General features: G+C 41.9%; 1 protein-coding gene and 1 non-coding gene across 3 annotated transcripts in view; both read left to right on the forward strand.

Moving 5' to 3' along the window:
- Nucleotides 1-576: 576 nt before the first annotated feature.
- Nucleotides 577-690, forward strand: LOC144270709 (small nucleolar RNA SNORA24). The gene has a single exon (XR_013347215.1). It is a non-coding gene; the product is annotated as a small nucleolar RNA SNORA24 (small nucleolar RNA).
- A 6,856-nt stretch (nt 691-7,546) lies between these two features.
- The window catches only part of LOC144270086 (phospholipid scramblase 1-like), a 49,828-nt gene continuing 42,084 nt past the window's right edge, over nt 7,547-15,290 (forward strand). Inside the window, exons 1-2 of one of the 2 annotated variants that reach the window (XM_077826309.1) lie at nt 7,547-7,669; nt 7,910-7,994. The gene's annotated coding sequence lies outside the window, so the exon portion shown is untranslated. The remainder of the gene's footprint in view (nt 7,670-7,909; nt 7,995-15,290) is intronic. The other variant, XM_077826310.1, reaches the window with a different exon arrangement.

The following is a 15,290-nucleotide window of genomic DNA, read 5'->3' on the forward strand; positions in this document are numbered from 1 at the left end:
GAACTAACTTTTTCTCTTTTCCCACAAAGGACAGTTATTACTATCTTTAATACCATCTAAAAGACTGTAGTCTATCTCCCCCCGGCTCTCCACAGCTAAGGGGAAAGAAAATAAGGGATATTGTTAATAACAACATTGGGGGAGAATTAATGTGCTTTAATTTACATGTATTGACATCATACCTTTAGTTGAGTTGTCTTAGTTTTCCTCAGTGTCCTTCTATAGACAAACCTGGGACCCAGGTCTTTGGTATCTCTTAACATAACAGAATGGTCCTGTCTTTCCTAGTTATGCTAACAGCTGCATTCTTATCACAACCTCTCCTGTTTCTGATATAAGTTGCGTACATATTGGATAGAAGACAACAACAACAAAAAAACCAAAAAATGCTGTCAAAATAAAAAAAGAGGAAAAGGAAATACTTTATTCAAATACTCCAGTACAATAGGTTACCCTTTGCATATTTATTTATAACATCAATAGCCAGTTAGCAGAAAACTGGATTTGCACAAGCTACATTTTCAAGTCTTGGTGCCAAATATGTGTTAATCTTAAATGCTGTAAATTGTAAAGTCCCTTATTATTTATGTTGGGTTGTTCCTCTCCCCTCCCTTCCAATAAGCAGCTTATTCTGGTTTATTTGCAATGCTGACATTTTAAAATAGATTCTGATTGGCAATGGTAACATTCTCTCTACCCCCTCCCAACACCTCTTTTCAAGTCAAAACTTGAAATCAACTTTGTCCAAAAACTTAGTTGCTGAAAAACATTCAAAGATGCTTTGTTTAGTTGTTTTTCCTTGCCGTTATTCAATGATTCTGTACCTTGAAAAGAGATTGAAGTTGGGTGAGGTTTGCAGCTGTGATTACTTCTCTAATTTAAGTGATTATTTTCAAACCCCCTTTTTGCTGCTAGTTGGTTAGTAGCAGTTGAGAAGGGGCATTAAAGATCAGTGTATGTTTAAAACTAAGGGCTTCTGTGTTTTGTTGTTTGGAATTCAAAGCTGTACATTTCTATTATCCAGGTGCTTTTACAAAATGACCTACAAAACTAAACCTCTGATTCATCTATTTTTTTTTTCAAAAGAGCATTTTAAAAAATACTTATACCAGGTAATTGATCTGTTGCCTGCAAGCTAGGTGAGTGACTTGGCATTGTGAATGAAACAAACCAAGTTAATCCTTGTTACCAGAGATACAAATGTTTTATAAATATAGAACTGATTAAATACCATGAATAAGTGTTTTGATTATCATAGGTTTCAGAGTAACAGCAGTCTTAGTCTGTCTTTGCAAAAAGAAAAGGAGTACTTGTGGCACCTTAGAGACTAACCAATTTATCTGAGCATGAGCTTTCGTGAGCTACAGCTCACTTCATCAGATGCATACCGTGGAAACTGCAGTAGACATTATATACACACAGAGACCATGAAACAATACCCCCTCCCACCCCACTGTCCTGCTGGTAATAGCTTATCTAAAGTGATCATCAAGTTGAGCCATTTCCAGCACAAATCCAGGTTTTCTCACCCTCCACCCCCCCACACACAAACTCACTCTTCTGCTAATAATAGCCCATCCAAAGTGACCACTCTCTTCACAATGTGTATGATAATCAAGGTGGGTCATTTCCAGCACAAATCCAGGTTCTCTCACTCCCTCACCCCACTCCAAAAAACCACACACACAAACTCGCTCTCCTGCTGGTAATAGCTTATCAAAAGTGACCACTCTCCCTACAATGTGCATGATAATCAAGGTGGGCCATTTCCAGCACAAATCCAGGTTTTCTCAGGGGCCATTTCCAGCACAAATCCAGGTTTTCTCACCCCCCCACCCCCATACACACACAAACTCAATCTCCTGCTGGTAATAGCTTATCCAAAGTGACCACTCTCCCTACAATGTGCATGATAATCAAGGTGGGCCATTTCCAGCATAAATCCAGGCTTCCCCCCCGGCGGGGAACACACACAAACTCACTCTCCTGCTGGCAATAGCTCATCCAAACTGACCACTCTCCAAGTTTAAATCCAAGTTTAACCAGAACGTCTGGGGGGGGTAGGAAAAAGCAAGGGGAAATAGGCTACCTTGCATAATGACTTAGCCACTCCCAGTCTCTATTTAAGCCTAAATTAATAGTATCCAATTTGAAAATGAATTCCAATTCAGCAGTTTCTCACTGGAGTCTGGATTTGAAGTTTTTTTGTTGTAAGATAGTGACCTTCATGTCGGTGATTGCGTGACCAGAGAGATTGAAGTGTTCTCCGACTGGTTTATGAATGTTATAATTCTTGACATCTGATTTGTGTCCATTTATTCTTTTACGTAGAGACTGTCCAGTTTGACCAATGTAAATGGCAGAGGGGCATTGCTGGCACATGATGGCATATATCACATTGGTGGATGTGCAGGTGAACGAGCCTTTGATAGTGTGGCTGATGTTATTAGGCCCTGCGATGGTGTCCCCTGAATAGATATGTGGGCACAGTTGGCAACGGGCTTTGTTGCAAGGATTGGTTCCTGGGCTAGTGGTTCTGTTGTGTGGTATGTGGTTGTTGGTGAGTATTTGCTTCAGGTTGCGGGGCTGTCTGTAGGCAAGGACTGGCCTGTCTCCCAAGATTTGTGATTATCATAGTGACAAAGACCGGACACTTTTACTGAAAAATGGAAGTTAGTCTTGTGCACTTGACTGTGACTCAGGAGATCTTGGTGATGACACAGATTTCCAGTATGATCACGTCTCTGTTCCTCAGTTTCTCTAATAATAATAATAAAAGGAATAATTCCTTTTTCATCCTTTGTCTTGTCTATTTAGATTGTCTAAATTTAGATTTAGACAGTTTCTTTTGGATATGTACAATGATTAGCAAAATGGCAGTGCCCTGATCTTACACAGAATACTTTTCAACAAAAATTCTATTCCACCATTTGCCTATCTGCATTCAAAGCCTCCCTCTGTCCTTAGAATCAAATGTTCAGGATACACTGTGCAGTGCAGAGTGAGAATAGGGTATATCCAAGTGGTTCCAATAGGGGTTTCTAAATTCTGAATTATATGGAGTCTTTTAAAACCTGAACTCTTCCAGAAAGTTCTAAGTATTGTCAGCAGCACATCGGTGGGTCCTGTAACTGCCAAGAGCCCCATGGAGTATGCTGGTGGTGTTCATAACATCAGTGAAATTTGAAAAGTGAGCTTCATAGTGATTCCAATGTTTTTACTGGCAAATCCTGGAGCTTTCTTGAGGCCTCAGATAAGACTCTGTTCACACAGGTAACACCCAGTCCCCCAAGAACCAAAACCATAGATGTTACAAATTCTGTCACCTATTGAGATCCAGGATTAAATAAGCTCTACTTGGCAGCCTCCTCAGTGCACTCCTCATGTCTTATGACACAAACTGAGGGACTCCAATTCAACCAGTGCATCTTCCATTTCTCTGCCTACTCAATTTGGGTCCTGCATGTTGCACAAGCAGTACAGAGTAATTCACTGCCTTCTGACCAGTTTGAATGAGATTTGGAATTACTTCCCAGTGTCTACAGGAAGTCTGTGGCAAAGACCAGAATAGAATCCAGGTCTTCTGCGTTGCAGCGCAGTGCATTGAACTCAAAACTAACAACTTTCTTTCTTTCTTTCCTTCGAGGCAGCTGATGTGGTCTTCAACTTATATGTAGAGATGGAAAGGGGCAAAGTTAAGGTTGGGTTTCTTAACTGCAAATGTCATGAGTTTCTAACATCCAGAATATTTCGTTTGTTTCAAACAGAAGTGTTGTTTATTTTACTAAGGGGTGGAGGCATTGCAGCATAAAAAGGGATATACCTATATGCCTAAATTTTTGCAATAAATGATTTCATAAAATCAAAAGAGAGGTTGTGGACACCCAGATAGCCTTTCTGGAAGCCAGCATTATCAGGTTCACTTTCCTGATGATTGTCTTTGGTTTGCTGATAGTGAGATTTCTTTGCATGTTCCTTCCTCCATTAGTCAGGTGCATTAGTGAAATTCACAAACTACTTCAAGTATTTTAGTGTTGGGGGTGGGGTTTTTTTTCCTTTTTTTTTTCCTAAGAGCTACTATGAGTAGTAATGACCATCCTGCTTCTCCTCCTAACCCTCTCCTCTCCATCTGCACTATATAGTTTTCTAATCCAAATGCCAGGTCAATAGACTATATCTTCAGAAAATATATTTACACTTGTTTGCCCTTCTCATCCATCACATGCCAGTAAAATCGCAGATGTCTACTGTTTAAACAAGGAAAACCTGACTACACAATACTGTTTGTAAGAGGTTTTTCTATTCTTAGCTTTTCTCCCCTTCCCTCTCCTAGCTAGAAGGAATGTTTTAGATTATTTCCCCCACTCTATATTGCTGAAATGACGAAATCCCATACGCACGCTGCTGCTTTGCTTCTGGCTCATGGATATATTCTACACAGGACATTCTCTCCTATCCCTTGACTGCAATTCAGCCCTTCATAGAAATATATATATGTAACCTGGAAAGGACATGAACCATTCAACAACAAAATCTCTTCCTCTTTTTATTAATATAGGGTCTGAGAAAGAAAACCTTTAGATCCTCATTTTACTGTGTGGGATTCTGACTTTGGTGCAAAGACACTAAGCTTGTCAAGGCTAGCCTTCTGCTTTGTTAGCATTTAAAACGTGCCATACTTCTTCCTCTACTCAAAGTGGAAGATCAAAGGTTTATTTATACAGCACAATTAACAAATTATTCAAGCTACCTGCTGTTGCATTAATTTTAAACATCATAGAAAGAAAGAAAATGGGGAAAGTGATAAACTGAAGCTCAGTAGACAACAAGTCTTTCCATTTGGGAATAACAGCTCTTTCTACCAAATGGCTATTAAAATCTAGACAATTTGATTGCAGTGGAAGGGGAGGGACAAAAAAAGATACCTCAAGGGGTAGAGAGAAAAGGGGTCTGTCCCTTGTCTCTCCCCACAATATATTTTTACCTTGTTTAACTTAAGCAAGAGTCTGACAGGGTGCTATCAGCAGCACCCTGATCACTGATATTGCTGCAGCCTGGGGAAGACTGCTGGTCAGCTGAGGGCAATTATACACTTTCTGTTGGGGGACTGTGAGCATGGGGTGACAATCCCTGGGCTAATGAGATAATTGGGAGAATATCAGGGGAGGAAACAAGGAAGCAAGGGCAGCTCAGAGGGTGAGCCTGTGCTGAGGAGAGAGAGCTGTGGGGAAGCCTACCCTTGCTGTAAACCTGCATTGCACAGTATTAGTGCATAAGAGAAGAATCAGTACACACCTTGGTGAAAGATAAATAGCCTGGTGTGTGGTTGTGATTGTGATACCACCTGACTAGGCAGCGTGGTTCACTGGGTTACAACGGAGCTGCCCTGTGACAAGGAAAGACCTGTGCTTTTACTGCTATAGATACCACTGTTGATATGTATGCTGCCACAGTACATTACCCAAGTATAAAAGAAGGTTCATGAAACATTTATAATATAAACAAATAATTGTTTTTAGATAAGTCACTCAAAAAAGTGCTCTGGAAATGAAAGACCTTCTCATCCTTAACTATAGCGGTTTGACATCAATATGAAATGTTTCTCATATCAAAAAAGCCACTCTGTAAAACATGTTAGAAATTACTAAATTAAGCAATACTTAGAGATGACAACAGTTTGTAAGAACTTGTTCTTACAAATTGTATCGTATTCCAACTACAGCATCACTCTGCAAATAAGATTATGCAACACTTTTACGAGAATAACTGTGCTGACACCTCTGCTATGCTTTTAATTATGCCCAATGAGAATCAGGTGTTTTCAGAATCCTGAGCAGTCTCAATCTGAGGTGCCAGCTCATGCAGTTCATAAAAATGCTTGAGCCTTCTCCCAAAGAAGGCTGATTTACGACCTAGTAAATATTATATGATATCAGAAGTTATAGTTTAAAAAAGGTGGAGCTTTTTTTTATATATTTTTTTCCTGGACTAACACTCCATTGTGCATCAATATCCTGTTTAATGGCTACATCTGCCATTTATATTTAGCTGTATTTTTCAAGGTGAAGAAGTTTGCTGTACAGTGAGTGTATCTACAAGGAGATCTGTTCAAAACCTTGCTGTTCTCCAAGATTAGGTTGGACTTTGTAACTGTACAATATACCTCTGAAAAATGATTTTTGTCTCTTTGTATTTGATATTTCATGGCTCACGTTCACCATCATCCATCCATCAAATAGGAATCTGACTTTCAGAAAGCTTTTTATTTCTGTTTTGATTACGATTGCTATTTCCTTCAGCTGTACTTTTCCCCTTCTGAAGTGATGCCTCCTGGAATTGCTGCTTGCTGGATCACCTGGAGCCCCTGGCTGTATTTTACTGCCTCTACCAATGTATATGGTTCAGATTAAGGTTAACTCATGCTCTCTGCAGCAGTCAGTGTCTCAATCTGTTAATTTTATTATTCCATATGCTTTTCTGTCTGTTCATTAATGAGTCAAAATGACCCAAATTCACATCTTTGAGCATTGCCAGTCACATATATTTGCCCTTTTATTACAAATAACAAAAATCTCTCAAAAGCAATATTTTTCTAGAGATATAGTAAATCTCAATGTTTTCCATAGTCCTTGCAAAATCATATCACCTTCCTCCTCCTCTGTACAAGCATTGTGTACTTGCACTACTCATGGAAGTGACCCGTGAAGAAAGTCATTGACAGTATTTTAGGTGCTTTCTCTGAAGCCTTTCTAGCAATGAGAACAGTTACCAACTTGTTGCTTAAACAGATGAAGTGAGCTGTAGCTCAGGAAAGCTTATGCTCAAATAAATTGGTTAGTCTCTAAGGTGCCGCAAGTACTTCTTTTCTTTTTGCAAATACAGACTAACACAGCTGTCACTCTGAAACCTGTAATTATCCAATATATTACAGTACCTATTTTAGAGTTTGTGTTGCTGTCCATCACCATAGTATGGGAGCACATGCCACCCCAAATTCATAGCAATAACAAAATCTCTAGAGGACTTCCTGGATTCACTGGCTCTTTTAAAGATCATAATCAGGACTGCAATCCCAGGGTGTTAGGTGTTGTACAAACAAAAAGTGGTAGAATGAGAGAGGGAGAGAGTCTTTCCCCCAAGCGCTTACAATTTGAGGCCTGGGCAAATGGTTCGGAAGGGGGTAGGACTGAGGAGCCCACACTGGCTGTGCTGTGGGGCAGGCTCTTGGGGGGTCAAGACGGGTGGGAGGCCAGGGGCAGGCAATCCAAGGAGACTCTCGGCTTATACTGGGCCTTCAAGGTTTGAGGTCACACAGGCCACAAATGCACGTATTAACATATATTTGCATACCTCTGGGGCAGCTGCAGTGGAGCTGGCTGCTTTATAATAATTAGGCATGCTCGGCAGGTGTCCCCGTTGCACAGACCCCCTCATTCCCTCATCTCTCTCGGGGCAGAGCCCTGCCCCACGTTTCCCTCTCAGCTTCACCGGCCCCTCTCCCGTCCCCTGCCCACGAGGCGCAGGAGGGGGCGGGTCTCAGCGGCCGCTCTCCGCTTCCTCCCAGACCAGCCCGTCGCGGGGCGGTGGAGGCAGAAGGGAGACGGACAGCGGGGTGCCCGCGCTGCGCTGCTCCACGGACCCGGACCCGGACCCGGACCCGGACCTGAAGGTGAGGGGGTGACAGGGGAGCCGACTGCCCCGCCCCGCCCCCGGCGCTGCCAGAGGGGATTTTCCCGCCCTCCGGGGCAAGTGGGGGGAGCTGCCCCCCATGGTGCTCGGGGCGGGGTCCTGTTCGCCCCAGGGGCGGCTGCAGGGGGCCGGTTGCCCCATGCGGGTGATGGCGATGGCGCGGCTTGCCCCCTCCCCAGCAATCGACAGCTTTCACTTTCGTTTCTTCTGCGCCTGAAAGGGATGCGGGTGACGGCGCCAGTGACCCTTGTCGTCTCTGTAGACCCGGCTTCCAGCTTCCGGACCCGGTTTGTCCGTGGACTGAGGTCTGTATGTCTGCTTCCCCCCTCTGAATGGATGGGTACTGCTTCTCTGAGCAAAATGGAACCCTGGAGAGAAAGAGAGAGCGATGCATTGCCACAAACCCCCTCCTTCAGTAACAGAGTTTTTCTCGAAGGAGTCTAGTTAGTGACTAGATGCTTGTGGGACTCCTTTTCTTCCATACACACTGTTAGAGGATTTCCCTTCACCCTCCCACTTCCCTGGTTCTTGTCACGCAGACAGTAAGCAGCAAGCGACCAGAAGTCCGAAGCGCAGACAATGCCATGTTTTTTGGGGTTAGTTTCCAAGCAAGCGTATTCTGAAGCCCTTCAAACCAGTCGGGCTTATCTCTATATTCTGATAGTCTGTTCCCCAGTGTCCCCCTTCCCAGCTCTGACGCAGCAGAGCATTTACCTAGTGTCCCCTTAGCAAACATGATTCCAACTTCCCTTCCCCCCACTTCCTGTTTGACCCCAGTTTATGTAGCAATAGTCTCAGCTATACCTTAACCAGTCGTTTTAATGAAATGTAACTAACCAATCCTAACATATTGTAACATAATTCGCTAACCAGTTATATCCCACTACTTTAATTAACTTGCACCTAGCAAAATTCATTATACAGCAGACAGAAACAATTAGAGAACCAGACAGATTTACAATAGAAAGTTGAGGCCGTAAAGAGAAAACAGTACAGAAATGAGGGTTTCACAACCAACCAATGATAAATGATTTCTTGCCAGACAGGATGCCATCAAACTAAGTTTTCTCTTACCATCTTTATCCGGTGGTGATAGGCACTATCGGGACAGGATTGTATTCCTAACAGCCCAATACCACCTTATTTCAATGTGACTGGTTTAGAATGTGACTTTAGGCTTGATCTGTTTGCTTTGCCAGAAAGAAGACTGAGAGGTGAGTCATAATAAGTACCTTAACCAGGGAAAATAGCAGGTACTACAGGGCTCTTTCATTTAGTAAAGAAAGGCATAAATGGAAGCAATCTCTGGATGTTAACAACAAAAACAAAAACTTCAAATTAAAAATGAGGCACATATTTTTAACATTGAGAGAAATTAACTGTTGGAACAAACTACCAAGGGAAGCAGTGGAGTCTCCCCCTCTTGAGGTCTTCAGGATGCTTATCTGAAAGATAGGTTTCAGAGTGGTAGCCGTGTTAGTCTGTATCAGCAAAAAGATCGATGAGTACTTGTGGCATCTCTGAGACTAACTAACAAATTTATTTGAGCGTAAGCTTTCGTGGGCTAAAGCCCACTTCATCAGATGCATGCGGTGGAAAATACAGTAGGAAGATATATATATACAGAGAATATGAAAAAATGGGGGTTGCCATACCAACTCAAACCAGAATAATCGATTAAGGTGGGCTAGTAACAGCAGGAGAAAAAAAACATTTGTAGTCATAATCAGGATGGCCCATTTCATTCTGTTGACAAGAAGATGTGAGTAACAGTAGGGGGGAAATTAGCACAGGGAAATAGTTTTTAGTTTGTGTAAAGACTTATCCATTCCCAGTCTTTATTCAAGCCTAATTTAATGGTGTCCAGTTTGCAAATTAATTCCAGTTCTGCAGTTTCTCATTGGAGTCTGTTTTTGAAGGTTTTTTTTAAAGAATTGTGACTTTTAGGTCTTTAATTGAGCGTCCAGGGAGGCTGAAGTGTTCTCCGACTGGTTTTTGAATGTTATAATTCTTGACGTCTGATTTGTGTCCATTTATTCTTTTGCGTAGAGACTGTCTGGTTTGGCCAATGTACATGGCAGAGGGACATTGCTGGCACATGCTGGCATATATCCCATTGGTAGATGGGCAGGTGAATGAGCCTCTGATAGTGTGGCTGATGTGATTAAGTCCTATGATGGTGTCCCTTGAATAGATATGTGGACACAGTTGGCAACGGGCTTTGTTGCAAGGATAGGTTCCTGGGTTAGTGGTGCGTGGTTGCTGGTGAGTGTTTGCTTCAGGTTGGGGGGTTGTCTGTAAGCAAGGACTTGCCTGTCTCCCAAGATCTGTGAGAGTGAGGGATTGTCCTTCAGGATAGGTTGTAGATCCTTGATGAAGCGCTGGAGAGGTTTTAGTTGGGGGCTGAAGGCGACGGCTAGTGGCGTTCTGTTACTTTCTTTGTTGGGCCTTATTAACAAGGTTATTTTAGGGGGGGGTCACAGTATTGCCACCCTTACTTTTGCGCTACCTTCAGAGCTGGGGGGGGCTGGAGAGCGGTGGCTGTTGGCCAGGTGCCCAGCTCCGAAGGCAGTGCCCCGCCAGCAGCAGTGCAGAAGTAAGGGTGGCAATGCTGTACCATGCCATCTTTCTGTGCTGTTGCTGGCAGCAGCTCTGCCTTCAGAGTTGGGATCCCAGCCAGCTGACACCACGCTCCAGCTGCCCTGCTCTGAAGGCAGGGCCACCAGCAGCAGCAGTGCAGAAGTAAGGGTAGCAGTACCGCAACCCCCGCTACAATAACCTTGCAACCCCCTCCCACAACTCCATGTTCGGTCGGGACCCCTACAATTAGAACACTGTGAAATTTCAGATTTAAATAGCTGAAATCATGACATTTACAATTTTTAAAATCCTATGACTGTGAAATTGACCAAAATGGACTGTGAATTTGGTAGGGCCCTAATTATAGGGATAACAGGAACGTGGTGGAATAGCAGTCATGACTGGAGTATGAGATTGAAGGGCATGTGCTGTTCAGGAAAAGCAGAAATAAAGATAAAGGTAGTGGAATAGCATTGTATATTAATGATGAGGTAGACTGTAAAGGAATTAGAAGTGATGGAATGGATAAAACAGAGTCTGTCTGGGTCAAAATCACTTTGGGGAAGAAAGCTGCCAGAGTTTCCCCTAGGATAGTGCTTGGTGTACCTTATAGACCCCAGAATCTGATTTGGATATGCATGAAGACCTCTTTAATGTTTTTAATGAAATAAATACTACTGGGAATTGTGTGATTATGGGAGACTTTAACTTTCCAGATTTAGACTGGAGGACAAGTGCTGCTAATAACAGTAGGGCCCAGATTTTCCTGGATGAGATTGCTTCCAGATTTCTTCACCAACTAGTTGCTAAACGAACAAGAGGTGTTGCCATTGTTAGATTTGGTATTGGTGAGTAGTGAGGACCTCATAGAAGAAGTGGTTGTAGGAGAAAACCTTGGTCTGAGTGATTATGAGCTAATTTAGTTTAAACTAAATGGAAAGATAAACAAAAATAGATCTGCAGCTAGGTCCTTGATTTCAAAAGGGCAAACTTTAAAAATTAAGGGAATTAGTTAAGGAAGTGGACTGGACTGAAAAACTCAAGAATCTGAATGTGGAGGAGGCTTGGAATCAACTTCAAGTCAAAGTTGAAGAAATTGTCCAAAGCCTGCATCCTAAGCAAGGGGGTGGAAATTGTAGGGAAAGGCTGCAGACCAAGATGGATGAGCAAGCATGTCAAACATATTATTAAGAGAAAGCAGAAAGTCTACAAGGAGTGGAAGATGCGGTAGATCAGCAAGGAAAGCTACCTCTTGTAGGTCAGAAAGTGTAGGGGGAAAAAATGAGAACTGCCAAAAGCCAAGCAGAGTTGGACCTTGAAAAGGAAATTAAAACCAATAGTAAAGGGTTTTATAGTCATATTCATTAAAAGAAAACAAGAAAAGAAGAAGTGGGACTGCTACACACTGAGGATGGGGTCGAGATTAAAGATAATCTAGGCATGGCCCAACACCTAAACAAATACTTTGCCTCAGTTTTCAATCAGGACAATGAGGAGCTTAGGTATAGTGGCAGGGTGGCTAATGGAAATGATAATATGGAAGCAGAAATTACCATATCCAAGGTGAAGGAGGACTTGTGTCACCTTAGAGACTAACAAATTTATTTGAGCATAAGCTTTCGTGAGCTACAGCTCACTTCATCAGATGCATTCAGTGGAAAATCCACTGAATGCATCCGTTGAAGTGAGCTGTAGCTCACGAAAGCTTATGCTCAAATAAATTTGTTAGTCTCTAAGGTGACACAAGTCCTCCTTTTCTTTTTGCGGATACAGACTAATACGGCTGCTACTCTGAAACATATCCAAGGTGGAAATCAAACTTAACCAACTTAATGGCAGTAAATGGGGAGGCCTGATAATCTCCATTCAAGAATATTAAAGGAACTGGCACATGAAATTGCAAACCAATAGCAAGGATTTTTAATGAATCTGTAAACTAGGGGGTTGTACCCTAAGAATGGAAAATTGCTAATATAGTACCTATTTTTAAGAGAGGAAAAAAAGTGATCTGGCAAACTACAGGCCTGTTAGTTTGACCTCAATTGTGTGAAAAATCTTGGAGAAAATTTTGAAAGAAAAAGTAAGTAAGGACAGAGAGGTAAACAGAAATTGGGGTAAAATATAATATGGCTTTACAAAAGGTAGATCATGTCAGACCAACCGATTTCCTTCTTTGAGAAGATAACTGATTTTTTTAGTCAAAAGAAATGCAGTAGATCTGATCTATCTGGATTTCAGTAAGGCATTTGACACAGTTCCAATGAGAAATTATTAGTTAAATTTGAGAAGATTGGGACTAATATGAGAATTGAAAGATAGATAAGTTAAAGGGGAGACTGTAGTGGGTCATACGGAAAGGTCAACTGTCAGACTGAAGGGAAATTACTAGTGGAGTTCCTTAGGGACCGGTCTTGGGACCTATCTTATTTAAGATTTTTATTAATGATCTTGACGCAAAAAGTGGGAGTGTGTTAATAAAATTTGCAGGTCACACAAAGTTGGGAGGTATTGCCAATACAGAGGAGGACTGGAATATCATAGAAGATTATCTGGATGACCTTGAAAACTGGAGTAATAGAAATGGGATGAAATTTAAGAGTGCAAGGACACTGACTTAGGAACTAATCACAAGATTTTTTGCTATAAGATGGGGACTTATCTGTTGGAAGCGACAGAGAACGAAAAAGACTTTGGGTGTATTGGTTGATCACAGGATGACTATGAGCCACCAATGTGATGTGGTCGTGAAAAAGGCTAATGCAGTCCTGGGATGAATCAGGTGAGGTATTTCCAGTAGAGACTAGGAAGGGTTAGTACCATTATACAAGGCACTGGAGAGACCTCATCTGGAATACTGTATACAGTTTAAGAAAGATGAATTCAGACTGGAACAGGGGCAGAAAAGGGCTACTAGGAAGATCTGAGGAATGGAAAACCTACCTTATGAGAGGAGACTCAGAGTGTGGCTTGTTTAGCCTAACCAAAAGAAGGCTATGGGGAGATGTGATTGCTGTCTACAAATTCATCTGAGGGATAAATACCAGAGAGGGAGAGGAGTTATTTAAGTTAAGCACCAATGTGGACACAAGAATCAGTGGATGTAAACTGGCCATCAACAAGTTTAGGCTTGAAATTAGACGAAGGTTTCTAACCATCACAGGAGTAAAGTTCTGGAACAGCCTTCCAAGGGAAGCAGTGGGGGCAAAAAGCCTTATTTGTTTCAAGACTGAGCTTGATAAATTTATGGAGGGGATGATATGATGAGACTGCCTACAATGATATGTAGCCAGTATGCAACTGCTAATATCCAACATCTCCAACATCCAGTGATGGGACACTAGCTGAGGAGAGCTCTGAGGTACTACAGAGAGTTCTTTCCCATGTGTTTAGCTGCTGGGTCTTGCCCACAAGTTCAGGGTCTAACCGATTGCCATATTTAGGGTCTGGACGAAATTTTCCCATGGGTCAGATTGGCAGAGACCCTGAGGTTTTTTGCCTTCCTCTGCAGCATAGGGCACTGGTCACTTGCAGGCCTAAACTAGCATAAATGACGGATTTTTCTGTAATTTGACGTGTTTAAATCATGTGAGGCCTTCAGTAACTCAGTCAGAGGTTCTGGGTCTATTAGAGGAGTGGGTGGGTGAGGTTCTGTGGCCTGCAATGTATAGGAGGTCAGACTAGAAGATCATGATGGTCCCTTTCGTCCTTAAAGCCTATGAGTCTAAGTCATTAGGCTCAATGCAGGGATAACTGGGTGAAACTCTATAGCCTGTGTTATACAGGAGATCTGTCTAGATGATCTATTGGCCCCTTCTGGTCTTAAAATCTGCAAATTCCAAATTTGTTTATTTTCTTTATCTCTAAACCCCCATGTGTTTAATGTACTTCTTAATCTGTTATCTATCTCTTCTATGGGACATTTTCAATTATTTACTCATCTTAAAGGTTGGAGATGTAAATTCTGTGAAGAAACATATCAAATGCATGCTCTGACCTGGAAGATGTCCCTAGGGTAAAATCTTGACTGTTGAATAACGGTGTCCCCTGAACTCTCTAGCCTGGGGTGCCTTTTGCAATGCTTTAGTGGTGAACAACAACCTCTCCCCGTTCTGCTCACATGCAGCCTGCAGCATGTAAATTCACTCCCAGCTAAATATATGAATGCTCTCCCAGCCACTCATGAACTACATATAGTGTGATACCTGCAAATTCTTAGTCCCAGCCTTGTTCCCCAGAAATGTGCATCTTGTACTGCTTAGTACACTCCTGGACAGTACAAGCTGATGGTACATCTGTAATTTCATCAAAGGAAATAAAATGTGCACCAGCCTTTCTATCTCAGATGGGGTTTCCCCACACACTTTAATCCAAACTCATACTAGTTAAGATTAAACAATAAGATAAGTTTATTAACTACAGAAGATAGATTTTAAGTGATTATAAGTATAGATGTATATAAGACAGGATTGGTTACAAAAGAAATAAAAAGATAAAAACAAAAGCTAATACTTAATGAAATTAAAAGCAAAATGTCTTTCTCAACATAACCTCGCAGTGCAGACTGGGTCTTCTTCAAGCCTGGGACCACTCCAACCTTTGTTCAGTTCTTTTAAAGTTGTTGATGTCATAAGCAGAGAGATGGGTGGTCATGGTCACTCATTCTCATACCTTCTCCCCTCTTGGAGGATTACCCCCCGTTGGGGTGTAGGCAACATGTAGTCCCTCGTAGATGTGGGGGTTGAAATGTTCCTGTGATGCAATGTAAATTTCTTGTTTACACCTTCCTGGCCCATTAGTACCTTGCTGGCGTGCTAGTGTGTCTTTGTCGCTGAGAAACTGGTTTGTGGGTGTGACCCAGAACTACAGCATATTTTAGTAACAATCATATAGTAAAATCTCACAATTTTACATGCAGTGGTGTTACACACATTTCAACAAGATGATGATATTCAGCAGATTATGAGTTTTCAAATGCTTCTTCAGAAAATATACTTTGTACAACATATATCATAACCATATAA

Source organism: Eretmochelys imbricata, chromosome 9, assembly GCF_965152235.1.
Source record: "Eretmochelys imbricata isolate rEreImb1 chromosome 9, rEreImb1.hap1, whole genome shotgun sequence".
NCBI classification, from domain to species: Eukaryota; Metazoa; Chordata; order Testudines; family Cheloniidae; genus Eretmochelys; species Eretmochelys imbricata.